Here is a 12,853-nt window from a genome sequence, read left to right as displayed (position 1 = left end):
TTCCTGTCCTGTGATTTTGCTCATTGTAATAAAGAAAATTTAAGTGGAATCTTTTGGTGTTATTTTGGTATTCTTTGACCTCTGTCCTCGGCATCCAACAGAAGAACAAATGACTTCATATATAAGCATTATGGCTTGGCAGTACCAAACTCTAGCATGGCACTGGGGAAAACTGGTTCAGTGACAACTCTATAGAAAATGCTACATCTTTTTATTGGATTATTTGTTCTTTCGATGACCAATTTAATGAGTTCTTTGTATATTTTGGAGATGAGACCTCTCTCTGATGTGGAGTTGGTGAAGATCTTTTCTCCTTCTGCAGGCTGCCATTTTGTCTTGTTGGCCATGTGCTTTGCATTACAGAAGCTTTTAGTTATAGAAGGTCCAATTTATTAACTTTTTCTCTCATTGTCAGCTAGAAAACAATATATTGAGTCAGGTAACCAAGACCTAGAAAAACAATTTTCATATGTACTCACTCATAAGTGGTTTTTAAACATAATGCAAAGAAAACCAGCCTACAAAACACAATCCCAGAGAACTTAGACAACAATGAGGATCCTAAAAGAGATATACATGGATCTAATCTACATGGGAAGTAGAAAAAGATAAGATCTCCTGAGTAAATTGGAAGCATGGGGACCATGGGAGAGGGTTGAAAAAGAGGGGAGATGCAGGGAGGGAAACAGAGAAAAAATTATACCTCAATAAAATCGTTGTTTTTTTTTTTTTTTTTTTTTTTTGGAAAAGAAAATGCTACATCTGATGTACAAAGAAAGCATGGAATGCAAAGATTGGCTATCCTGAGGCTGGCCTCACCCTAGAAAATAAAACAGGATTTTTGAAGCTGCACAGAGAATAGCAAAATAAGGCATACATTTTGCTTCCGAACCATTTTCTCAACACTAATTGCAGGAGCAATTGCATAGTATTGTGTCATACATTAATAGTGACAGAAAGAATACTGTGTAGCTAGAAGGCACCAGGGAGTCAGACCTGAACTGACTGAGGTGACCCTTACTTCAAACTAATAGTTTTAATGTAGAAGCCTTGCATCTGCCCAAGAGTAAGGGAACTTAGCCAAGTGAGAGGCCAATAAGAAGAATTCAAGTGAGCGTCAGGCTGACACTGTTCAGTCTCATCAAGTGGCTGATGAGGATGAGGATGTTACATTGTCCCCTGAGGATAGAAATGAGCCAAATAATGACAACATGTGGGAGGGAGACAATTTAAAGGATTCAGAAAGCATGACAAATAGATTTCAGTGTCTGATGATGGGAACAGGACAAATTAACCACTTGGACATGGCTAAGTCAATATGCACCCCACATGTACTAGGTCCAAATGATGTAAACCTAGATGCTTAAGAGTTAGGGTGTGGGGTGAGGGAAATCTCCCATGATGATCCTTAAGGCAGGCATTTCTATGACAAAGATAAACTGAGGACAGACAGAAAAGGCTTTGCTGTAGGGTGACTCACACCTACAATTAGCACTGTGTCATCAGAGTGCAGCCTTCCAACAGAAATCAATTTAATCCAGCAACGAAAATGTCATGTGTCAATTGCTTAAAGAATTAGAGGAAGATGAAGTCATGAGAAAGGAATGATGGAGCAACTCACAGATAATAACCTTATAATGTGAAGAACAATGAAAAAGGTGGAAGCCAACACATCTCTAAAAGCAGAGGTTCTTAACCTATGGGTTGCAACCTCTTGGGGGTTGCGTATCAGATATTTACATTATGATTCACAAAAGTAACAAAATTACTGTATGAAGTAGCAATTAAAATAGTTTTTATTTTAGGGGGTATCATCACAACATGAGGAACTATACTAAAGTGTCACACAGTTAGGGAAGGTTGAGAACCATGGCTCTAAAGGAAGAGGAGAAGCTATGATCTAGTCTCATAGTTAGTAAGAGTCCCTGACTACTGTTCATATGCATAAAGCCCAAAGGAAGTACCTTATTAAGCTAAAAGGGAGGATGCTACAAGATTATTAGTGGATTCTCCTAAGTCATTCACTGTGGACTTACTGGTTCTATGAATGAAGAAGACAACAAGATGTATGCATTAGGGTATTACTCAGCAGTAAACAACAATGACATCTTGAATTTTGCATGCAAATGGATGGAAATAGAAAACACTATCCTGAGTGAGGTAATCCAGACCCAAAAAGATGAATATGGTATGTACTCACTCATAAGTGGATTCTAGCCTTAAATAAAGGACATTGAGCCTATAATCTGTGATCCTAGAGAAGCTAAATAAGAAGGTGAACCCAAAGAAAAACATATAGTTATCCTCCTGGATATTGGAAGGAGACAAGATAGCCAGGCAAAAATTGGAAATTTGGGGGTGGGGGTAGGGGGTAAGGAGATATTGGGAGAAAAAAGAGAGAAGGAGAGGATGGGGAGAACTTGGGGGAATGGGACGGTTGGGATGGAGGAAGGGTGGATATGGGAGGAGGGAAGTATTTATCTTAATCAAGGGAGCCATTTTAGGGTTGGCAAGATACTGGACTCTAGAGGTGTCCCCAGGTGTCCATGGAGATGTCCCCAGCTAGACCCTTGGACAGCTGAGGAGAGGGAGCCTGAAATGGCCCTATCCTATAACCATATTGATGAATATCTTGCATATCACCATAGAACCTTCATCTGGCGATGGATAGAGATAGAGACAGAGACCCGCAATGGAGCACTGGACTGAGCTCCCAAGGTCCAAATGAGGAGCAGAAGGAGGGAGAACATGAGCAAGGAAGTCAGGACCCCAAGGGGTGCGCCCACCCACTGAGACAGTGGGGCTGGTCTAATAGGAGCTCACCAAAGCAAGCTGGACTGGGACTGATGGAGCATATGATCAAACTGGACTCTCTGAATGTGTCAGACAAGGAGGGCTGTCTGAGAAGCCAAGGACAATGGCACTGGGTTTTGATCCTACTGCATGTACTGGCTTTGTGGGAGCCTAGCCTGTTTGGATGCTCACCTTCCTAGACCTGGATGGAAGGGGGAGGACCTTGGACATAGGGCAGGGAACCCTGACTGCTCTTTGGACTTGAAAGGGAGGGGGAGGGGGGTAAGGGAAGGAAATGGGAGGAGGGTAGGAGGTGGAAATTTTTAAGTAAAAATAAAAAAATTAAAAATTAAAATAAAAGAAATTGAATTAGCCACTTTAGTGGCCAAAGGTTATGACTGAAACTGAGCTTGGCCCATAGCATAGAAGGAGGAGCTTAGAACATTACCCAGTAAGCCATTGCCATTTGGTGATATACAGATTAATAGAGATGTATTAGTTTAGAATATGAGTTTTGCCAGAAATACGCTTATGTTATTGGCCAAACAGATTTGCAAATAATATGATTTTCTGAGTGGTTATTTTGTGGCTCGGCAGCCAGGACAAACAAGTGACCCCTCCATCTACACACCCCTGGCTGGCCTGTATGACTGATTAGTGTGGCTATCTTCATACTCTGATCTCCAGGCATGCTTTGTTTGTTAAAAAACAAATAAAATATCACTATAAAAATTCTGCATGAGATATGCATTTTTTTCCTGTTTATTGAAAATCAATACATGAGATAGCAACATGTTTCAGTGGGAAAAGTGACCTGAGTTTAAGCTCCAGAAGGAACTAGGTAGAAAGAGACAACCAACTCCTGAATTTATCATCAGGCTCTCATTCTTACATTAGGGCAAGAGTAAGACCATAGAAGGATGGATGGATGAAATTGTAACTTTCACTGCAAAATATAGCAGTGAATCTGAAGGCCAGGGTAAGCTATGTGTTTGAGACTATTATTTCACTCATTCCAATATGTGGTCTCATGAGACCATGGCATTTTTATGGCCTTATATATTTATGCAACTAAAAAGCACACTATTAGGCAACCTTTTTTAGTCTTTTTGCTTGTTAAATAAAATGCAAGAAATTCAGCTATTTGTCATAATGAGGTAAAAATAAATATTCAGACTTTAGTTAATTCAAAAGTTTCATCATTTCCAAAAGTCTCAATTAGTTTGTTCAGTATACATTTTACCAGAGGCCTAAATGAGAAGCAGAATGGACCCTTAATGGACTGAAAAATATTCAAACACAGAGAGAAGAGAGCAAACAAAAACAACATGAGTATTCTAGAACAGGATAATTGGACTCTAAATAATTAAATCAATTCTATGAATGCGTCTTCCACGGGAATGTCTATTTTAATGGCATCACAATGAGATGACAATTAATTTATACAAGAAATGAGACACAAAACAAATATAATTGCTATAGTGGATGTAAAAAGCCCAGTGTAAATACAAGAATTTTTTCCATAGATAATGAAGAACAGAAATATCAGGGAATAGGCACAAGATAAATAATCTTTATTCCAATTTGTGTTTTAATAATTATGGTATTTTATTTGTTTGTTTGGGTTTTTCTTGTTTTTATACCCTAACTTAAGTCTCCCCTTACTCCCCTATCCCAGGCTACCCCCTCATCCTCTCTCCCCACTCCCACACTATCCACTACTCCTCCAGTTTCTCTTCAGATACAGACAAGCAAGATACTAATGTGTAAGGATATTATAAGTGTATAGATATGAATTTATGCAGTCTGAATACATAAAATGAAATATTGTAGTACACAAAGTCCTCCTGCCTTGGTGTTGGGTAGGTTCCTTAAGTTTTGTATTTAGATATTGCTATGAGATATTCATCAAAGATAGAGTAAGCTGGATTGTTTTTTCTATTGCTCCTGAATATTGCAAAACAAACTATGACAAAATCAGGATTGGAAAAAATTGATTGTTTTTTTAATTGCAGTTTACTTGAGCATGGTTAGTAAAAAATTGGCTCAACCCTTGACTCCCCCAGTGGCTTCTGAGATTCACCATGCCACAGGAACGACTAACATCCATATGTCCTTTTCTCACTTTTGTTAACTTGCCACCTGCACTATTTTATTCTTCATTGTGGTAAGCCAGAGGCACCAAAAGCAAACAAAAATACATAATATTTTTCTTCAGCTTTACTAGTGCGTAACTGACAAGCATTACCATGCCTGTATTGACACATACATTCTAAATACTGTATTATATAATCTGATGTGCTTCATGTATCATAAAACGATTATACTAGTCCAAGTGCTTAAAATATTTGATACTTCACAGTTTCTGTTTTGTTTTAGTGTAGAAAATTTAAGATCTATTCTTTCTGAAATTTTCTTTTTTTTTCAGAGACAGGATTTCTCTGTAGCTTTGGAGCCTGTCCTATAGCTAGCTCTTGTAGGCCAGGCTAGCCTCAGACTCATAGAGTTCTGCCTACCTTTGCCTCCAAAGTGCTGTAATTAAAGGCATGTGTCACTACTGCCCTTTATTTTTTTGAAATTTTAAGACATATCATGTGATACAAATATATATATATACATATATAATCACATGATGTATATTGAAAACTTATTTCTTTGTTATATTTGAACAATGACAAATAGAAAACAATTTTACTTCCAATTTTAAAATATTAAGGTGTAATTAGGTCAATTATACTTTTCCTTTGCTCCATCCAATCTCTCACATTTTTCTCCCACAAACCCCACTCTTCAAATTCATTGCCTCTTTCTTTAATTGTTATTGTTAAAAATACACATGTGTGTGTACATTCATAAATATATAAATACAACTTGCTCGGTCCATTTAGTGTTACTTATGCATGTAGGTGATGTTGGTTTACTTTCATTGGATAACCAAGGTTATGATAATCCCTTGGGAAGACTATTTCCCCTCTCCTAGGATTCCTTAGTTGCATTCATTCTTTAGTTAGAGGTGGAACCCTGTGAGATTTCCTACTTCCATGTTATCTTGTATATTGGTGTTTTACTTGTTCAGATCTTGTTTAGGCAGTCATCTTGTTGCGATATCATGAGTGAACCTACCCTGTCATTTTTAGAAGACATGATCTCTAAATAAGTACTATTCCTTTATTCCTCTGAGTGTATGTATCTGAGCTAAAATGTTGCCTATTTACCTGAGAAGTATTTAGATTGATTTGATACTGTTGCTATTGGGTATAATAATGGAATAAACATAAATTACCAAATATTTCTCTGAAATGTTAATGGCTCTATAGATGATCAGAAATAGAATTGTTGGATCATCTATTATTGAAATAGAATTGTTGGTTCATCTATTATTTTTATTCACACTGTTTTTGCATAATGGCTCTAATAATTTGAATCCCCACTAATAGAGCACAGGGGGCCCTTTTTCTTTCCATGTATAAGACTATTGATTTTTGTCTTTTTAAATAATAGCAGTCAGACTAGATATGGTATCTATAGATTATAGTATCTTATGATGGCTTAAACTTGCATTTCCTGATGATTAGTGATACGTTACATAATATACCTGTTGTCTAATTGTTTGTTTTCTTTGAGAAACTTTCAGGTCAGTTTCTTACCACAGTTTTTGTTTGAGTTGATATAGTTTCACTTTTGAATTGATTTTGTATTTTAGATATTGGCATATTTATTGAGCTATTAAGAGATAATATCTCCAATTCTGTAGGATGGCTTCTCAATTTTATTCATCATTTTAATTTATGAACAGATTTTCTGTCTGATGAAATACGAGTTGTCCTTTTTTCATTGCTATTGATACCTTAACTCTTCATGTTGTATCAGAAAGATCATTACCAAAACCATAGACGCTTAGATTTTATACCAATAGTTTGCAGTTTTGCTCTTATGTTTTTCCTTAAAATATTAAAATGAGTTTTTATGCTTTATGCTATTGTTTTTCATAAGAAGACATCCAGCTTTCTCAACATGATTTTTAAAATAATTATCCTTTCTGTTTCTACTGTATTTTCTTGGATAATTGTTGAAAACCAGTTGACATTACATGGTTGCATTTATTTATTTATTTATTTTTCGCTTATTAAGTAACTTTATTTAATTTCAAGTATATATATATATATATATTTCACTGTTTGAACATAATATTGTGGCAAAAAATTCTCTAATGTTTGTTGTTGGTTTGGTTACCAGTTTTTTTATTTATTTTTATTCTTTTTTAATTAAAATTTCCACCTGCTCCCCATTTCCCATTTCCCTTCCCCTCCTCCCACATATTGCCCCTCCATCCTCCCCACTCCCCCATCCACACTCCTCTTCTCCTCCCCCCACTCCATTCCCCCTCCCTCTCGATACTGAAGAGCAGTCCAAATTCCCTGCCCTGGGGGAAGACCAAGGTCCTCCCACTTCTATCTAGGTCCAGGAAGGTGAGCATCCAAACAGGCTAAGCTCCCACAAAGCCAGTTCATGTATCAGGATCGAAACCTAGTGCCATTGTCCTTGGCTTCTCATCAGCCTTCATTGTCTGCCATGTTCAGAGAGTCCAGTTTCAACCCATGCTTATTCAGTCCCAGTCCAACTGGCCTTGGTGGGCTCCCAATAAGGAAGTCAGGACCACGAGGGGTGCACCCACCCACTATGACAGTGGTTGCATTTATTTTTGAACATTCTATGCTACCACTTTATGCTGCTGGATGCTGTTGGATCATTTGGGGCCACTCAGACCCAAAATAATAACACAGAAACCATATTATTTGCAATACTGTTTGGCCAATAGCTTAACATTTTTAGCTAGCTCTTATATCCTAAACTAACAATCTCCATTAATCTATGGATCACCATGAGGTTGTGACCTACTGGCAAGGTTCTCACTGTCAGTGGACGTCTTTCTCCTCTATTGGCTACATTGCATCTCCCTGACTCTGCCTACGCTCTCCTCCTTCATCTGCTTGGAACTCCTGCCTTGCCCTAGTCTATGCTGCAATAGGCCCAAAGCAGCTTCTTTATTAACCAATGGTATTCACAGCATACAGAGGGGAATCCCACATCACCTTTAAATTTCAGGATTGGTTGAGGTGAGAAAATGTCATGGAAATTTGACTACATTAAAATTGTGGGTCGCTTTGCTGGCATGAACATTTAAACGAACTACTTCTTCTAGTCTGTAAACTAAGGGTGTCTTTGAATTTGATTATATCCTCAATTTATTTCAACAATGATTCATAATTTCTATCATAAAAACTTTTACCTTCTTTGTAAAATTATTTTTAATCATTTTAATAGTTACTTTTTGTTTGTTTTGTTTGTTTTTGGATTGGGGGGTTTGTTTATTTGTTTGTCTGTGTTTGTTTTGATTTTGATTTTTAGAGACAGGGCTTCTCTGTGTTACAGCTCTGGGTGTCCTGGAACACATTTTGTAGACTGACACTCTGGCCTTGTACTCACAGAGATCTGTCTGCTTCTGCTTCCTGATTACTGGAATTAAAGGCATACACCACCTCCTGACCAATTATAGTGTTTTTAAGCTATTTGAAATGAAAATATTATTATTGTTAGTATGTGAAAATATTGCTATTTTTTGCATTTAGTTTTGTATCTTGCAACCTTACAAAATTTATTTTGTTATTTCTAACAATGTTATGGGGCCAAGGGGTTTTCTATACATAGGTTGATATCATCTCTAAAAAAGACATGATTTTATATATTCCTTTAAATTTGTTTATTTATTTTTTATTTTATTGAAAAGAGATTCTTCTCTCATATAATACAACCTGGCTACAGTGTCCTCTCTCTCTATTCCTCCCAGCTCCCTCCACCTCCCTCCACCTTCCCTGTCCCTCAGATTGACTCCCACTCCATTTGCTTCCTCTTCAGAAAAGAGAAAGTCTCCAATAAACAAGAAACAAAAGGGATAAAACAAGAAACACTAAGACAAGGCAAAAGCCCTCATATCGAGCTGGACAAGGCAACACAATAGGAGGAAAAGTGTACCAGGAGTAGCTCCTATTCTTGTGAGCACCAAAAACCATGCACTTTAACAGTTATGTATACACAGAGGACCTGCTGCATACCCACGCAGACCCCATTCTTGCCCCATATGCTTCCTATGTCGTTGATTCAGTGGACCATGTTTTTTTGGTGTTTCCCATCCAGTTTGACTCCTACAGTCTTTCCTCCTGCTCTTCCAAAAGCATCCCGAACTCTAAGGGGAGATACCAGATGGACACCTCTTATTTAAATTCTTTTTCCATAATGTTTAGCTGTGGTTCTCTGCACCCAGCTTCCTCTGCTGCCAGAGTAAACCTCTCTTATGTTGACTAGATAGGGCACCACTCTGTGAGTATAGCATATTATTATTATTTTTTTGTTCAGTCATATTTGGTTTTGCCATAGGTCTCTGGGCTACCCTGTCCCAGGTTCCTGGTCATCCTTGTTTCCTTTTATTGATTTGTTGCTTTGGGTACCACTTTCAGTGCTTGAAAAGCAGGATCAGGAGTGAGTACAAGAAGGTTTGAGTGTGGGCTTTATTATATTTTCAGGTGTTAGAGGGATGACTTCTGTGGACACTTAGAGAGCTGATGCCAGAAGGGAAAGTATTAAGTCTTTAGATCATGAAGAGATTAATGGTAGACTTGTAGAATGAATTATGTCTTACATAATGGATTTATTTCCATGGGAGTAGGTTGTTATAGTTTGACTTCCTCCATTCATTCTCTTGATTCTTCATGCAAGGAACAACTCTTGCACTTGTCCCCTAGTAGAGCCCATATACCATGAAGCTCTTTCTGGAAATTGATGCTAGCTTCATTTTCTGGTACCTCCAGAGAAATAAATAAACTTCATTCCTCATCACTCCCTGTCATGGGTATTTTATTAGAGTAAAACAAACAGACTGACATAGTACCTTTGTCTTGGTTTTAATTTTACATAAAAACTTTTACTTTTCAAGTGGGGTCTGATATTAGCTTTGGGCTTGTCATATAATGCTTTTTTATGTTGAAGTAAGCTCTCTATTTCTTTTGTTGAATTTTGTATTCTGTTAAATTTTGTCAAGTACTTCTTCTGCATATATTGAGATAAGTCTATGATGTTTATCTTTAGTTCTGTCATTTTAAAATACAATGTCACCTCCAACACTTTGATTTCTGTTTCAGAAACAAATGTCCATATTCCCAGAATGCAAGTGAAGCACAACTGTATTAACTGGGTCATACCATCTGACAGATAATATTCAGTAGCAAGAGATAATAATGGAATATATGTTCCTCAAAAACCCAAATCAAGATTTTAAATAAAAATTACAAATTACTATAAGAGAAAACTACTAGGTGTGAGTCAAAAAAAAAAAGGCCAGGGTTAATATGCAAATCTTTTGTTTGTTTGTAAAGAACATCAGTCCTAAATTAGCATCAGGATCAATATACACATTCAAAGGCTTTTTCTGGCTAACCGTGTTTTTTTGAGACAAAAGGTTTTCACTCTAGAAAAAAAGTACATGAAGGTTCAGGATTTGGCAAGTGAGATGTGAACTGAATTTTACCTTCCACCTGTTCTCAGCTGACTTTATGTTTAGAGAAAATATAATTTTGGTGGAAGAAAAAAGAACAAAGGGTGAGTGACCTTAACGTTTTACTAATATTCCTAGTGTGCTTCCTTGTAGAGTTGTTGTTTTAATTGAGATTAATTTGCCTTAGTAATTTTTTCCTTTCTGTATGACTTTCTTCATAAATCTGAACTAGCACCGTGTCAAGTGTGTTTCCAGATCCTGAGATACAATCGGGACAAAACAGACTTACTCCCTTGTGCTCACAGCTTTACAATTTAATAGGAGACACAATGAGCAGGTGAGTGAACTATATTAATTCTTAAATGAGAAGTACAAACTAATGAAAATTTAAAAGAAAAATAAAACCAAGAAAACAAAATTGTTTTCTGTGTTTTCTACCCTGCCTGGTTCCCGCAGTCATTAAGTCTCAAAGAAATCACACAGAGGTTTACATTAGTTATAAACTGATTGGCCTATTAGCTCAGGCTTTTTATTAACTCTTATAACTTATATTAGCCCATTATTCTTTTCTATGTTAGCCATGTGGCTCAGTACCTTTTTCAGCGAGGCAGTCACATCTTGCTTGCTCTGTTTCTGGATCATGAATGCAGACTGCAGAATCCTCTTCCCAGAATTCTCCTGTTTTCATTGCCCCACCTCTACTTCCTGCCTGGTTGCCCCACTTATACTTCCTGCTTGGCTACTAGTCAAGCAGCATTTTATTAAACAAGTACAAGAAACAAATGTTTACAGGATAAAATCATTGTCCCACAGCACAAAATTGTTTACAGATAATCTTTGAAGTAACAAGTTTGGGGATGTTTGTTTTCTTAGGTTTTGTAGGAGATTCTTAATTTTTAATATATATAAGAAGATTGTCTCATTACTATCATAGACATTTAAACAGACTTTTCAAACTGATACTCCATGAGTGACATTTTGTAGAGAGACAGCACCCCTCTTACAGTGCTTCATAATTGACTGTATATGACTGTCCTTATTAGTTCTATGATACTAACTGTAAGAAATTTAATTCAGTAGAAAAAAAACTTGATAAAATAAAAATAAATGCAAGTCAAAGGTCAGGTTTTTTGTATAAAGACAAATGTGATTAATATAAGAGCAGGTGAGCAAATTTTTGAATAAGAGAATGTTATACTGCATGCATCTATATCATATGGTTTATAATCATTTTTTTGCAATGTTGGAAAATTATTTTTATGCTTATGACCTGAATATAAAATAATTTTATTCATAACATCTTGCAATGGTGTTTAATTAATAGTTTTAATGTTTAGAAAACCTTTCCTTTGACTTTTAATTAATCTACAAAGCATTTGAAATGAGTAGCTCAAATGGGGAAATTTAGCACATCTGTTTCCTGAACGGTGACCAATGAATTCATCCTGAGTTGTTATTTGCAAGTTGTATATTTAAAAATAGCCCCAGTCCACAGTGTAGTTTTCAAGTTAACAGAGATTTTTTTGATCAGCAACAACAAAAATAATGTAAAACAAAATTAATGCTTAATCTTTGCATGTCAACCAAACAATAAAAATTCAATGAACAAGGCAGATCATAATATTCAAGATAGAACAGTTCATTCATGGTTGTTGTTGTCTTAACTCAGAACATTCTAACCTACTCTGGTCTTCAGAGGCACTATGCATATGGTACTCTAGAAATGGATAGCATATCTATGTGATGGTAATTAAAAATCTATTTGGTATCTACATAATTTTGAGCTATGGAATTATAGCATTGCTATCCTTTTCCTTAGCTGGCACTAACACTGCATACAGCAAAAGAATCTTCCTCCCTTAATCCTCTTTGATTGCTAGAACTTCTTTGATAAATGAATTCTGAGGAGAGTAATACATGTCTCACTTTAAATACCTTAGGTTGGCTTATGTGCAAATGCAAAGGCTATCCTCCATGTATAATTGAAATGGAATTGAATCCATCTCTACTGAGTTAATACTTCTCCCCTTCCTGTGTTGGATTGTTAGCAGCTTTCTAGAGTGCTGGGAAATACATCAATAAAAAGTTTTGATATAAGAAACTTTTGATAGAATAGTTCCTAATCTTGAATTTTAATGTCTGTACATGCAAGTACAAAATCTACTCTCTATTGTGTAATATAAGTTCAGTAAATGCTGCGCACATGATTTCCTGTGTGTTTACATATAAAAATCCATTTACTTTCCTGTAAATGACTACTGTTTTCCCTGAATGTATCATATAAATAGAAGTCAATGAATGATTTTGGTTTTGGTTTTGCATAGAAATCCAGATATGTCATATTTTAGGATTGCAGGCCATATATTTTTATATCACCAGAACTCACCTGTGCTATCATAGGCCCAAAGCAGCACATAAACATTTCCAGCACAGACGGGAATGAATGTGTTTCTCACTGGTTCAGCTCTATTCCTAACAGTTTATGGTAGTTAGAGTTCATTCCGGATACTA

This window comes from Chionomys nivalis, chromosome 3, assembly GCF_950005125.1.
Source record: "Chionomys nivalis chromosome 3, mChiNiv1.1, whole genome shotgun sequence".
Taxonomy (NCBI): domain Eukaryota; kingdom Metazoa; phylum Chordata; class Mammalia; order Rodentia; family Cricetidae; genus Chionomys; species Chionomys nivalis.
Note: the sequence above shows the minus strand (reverse complement) of the source record.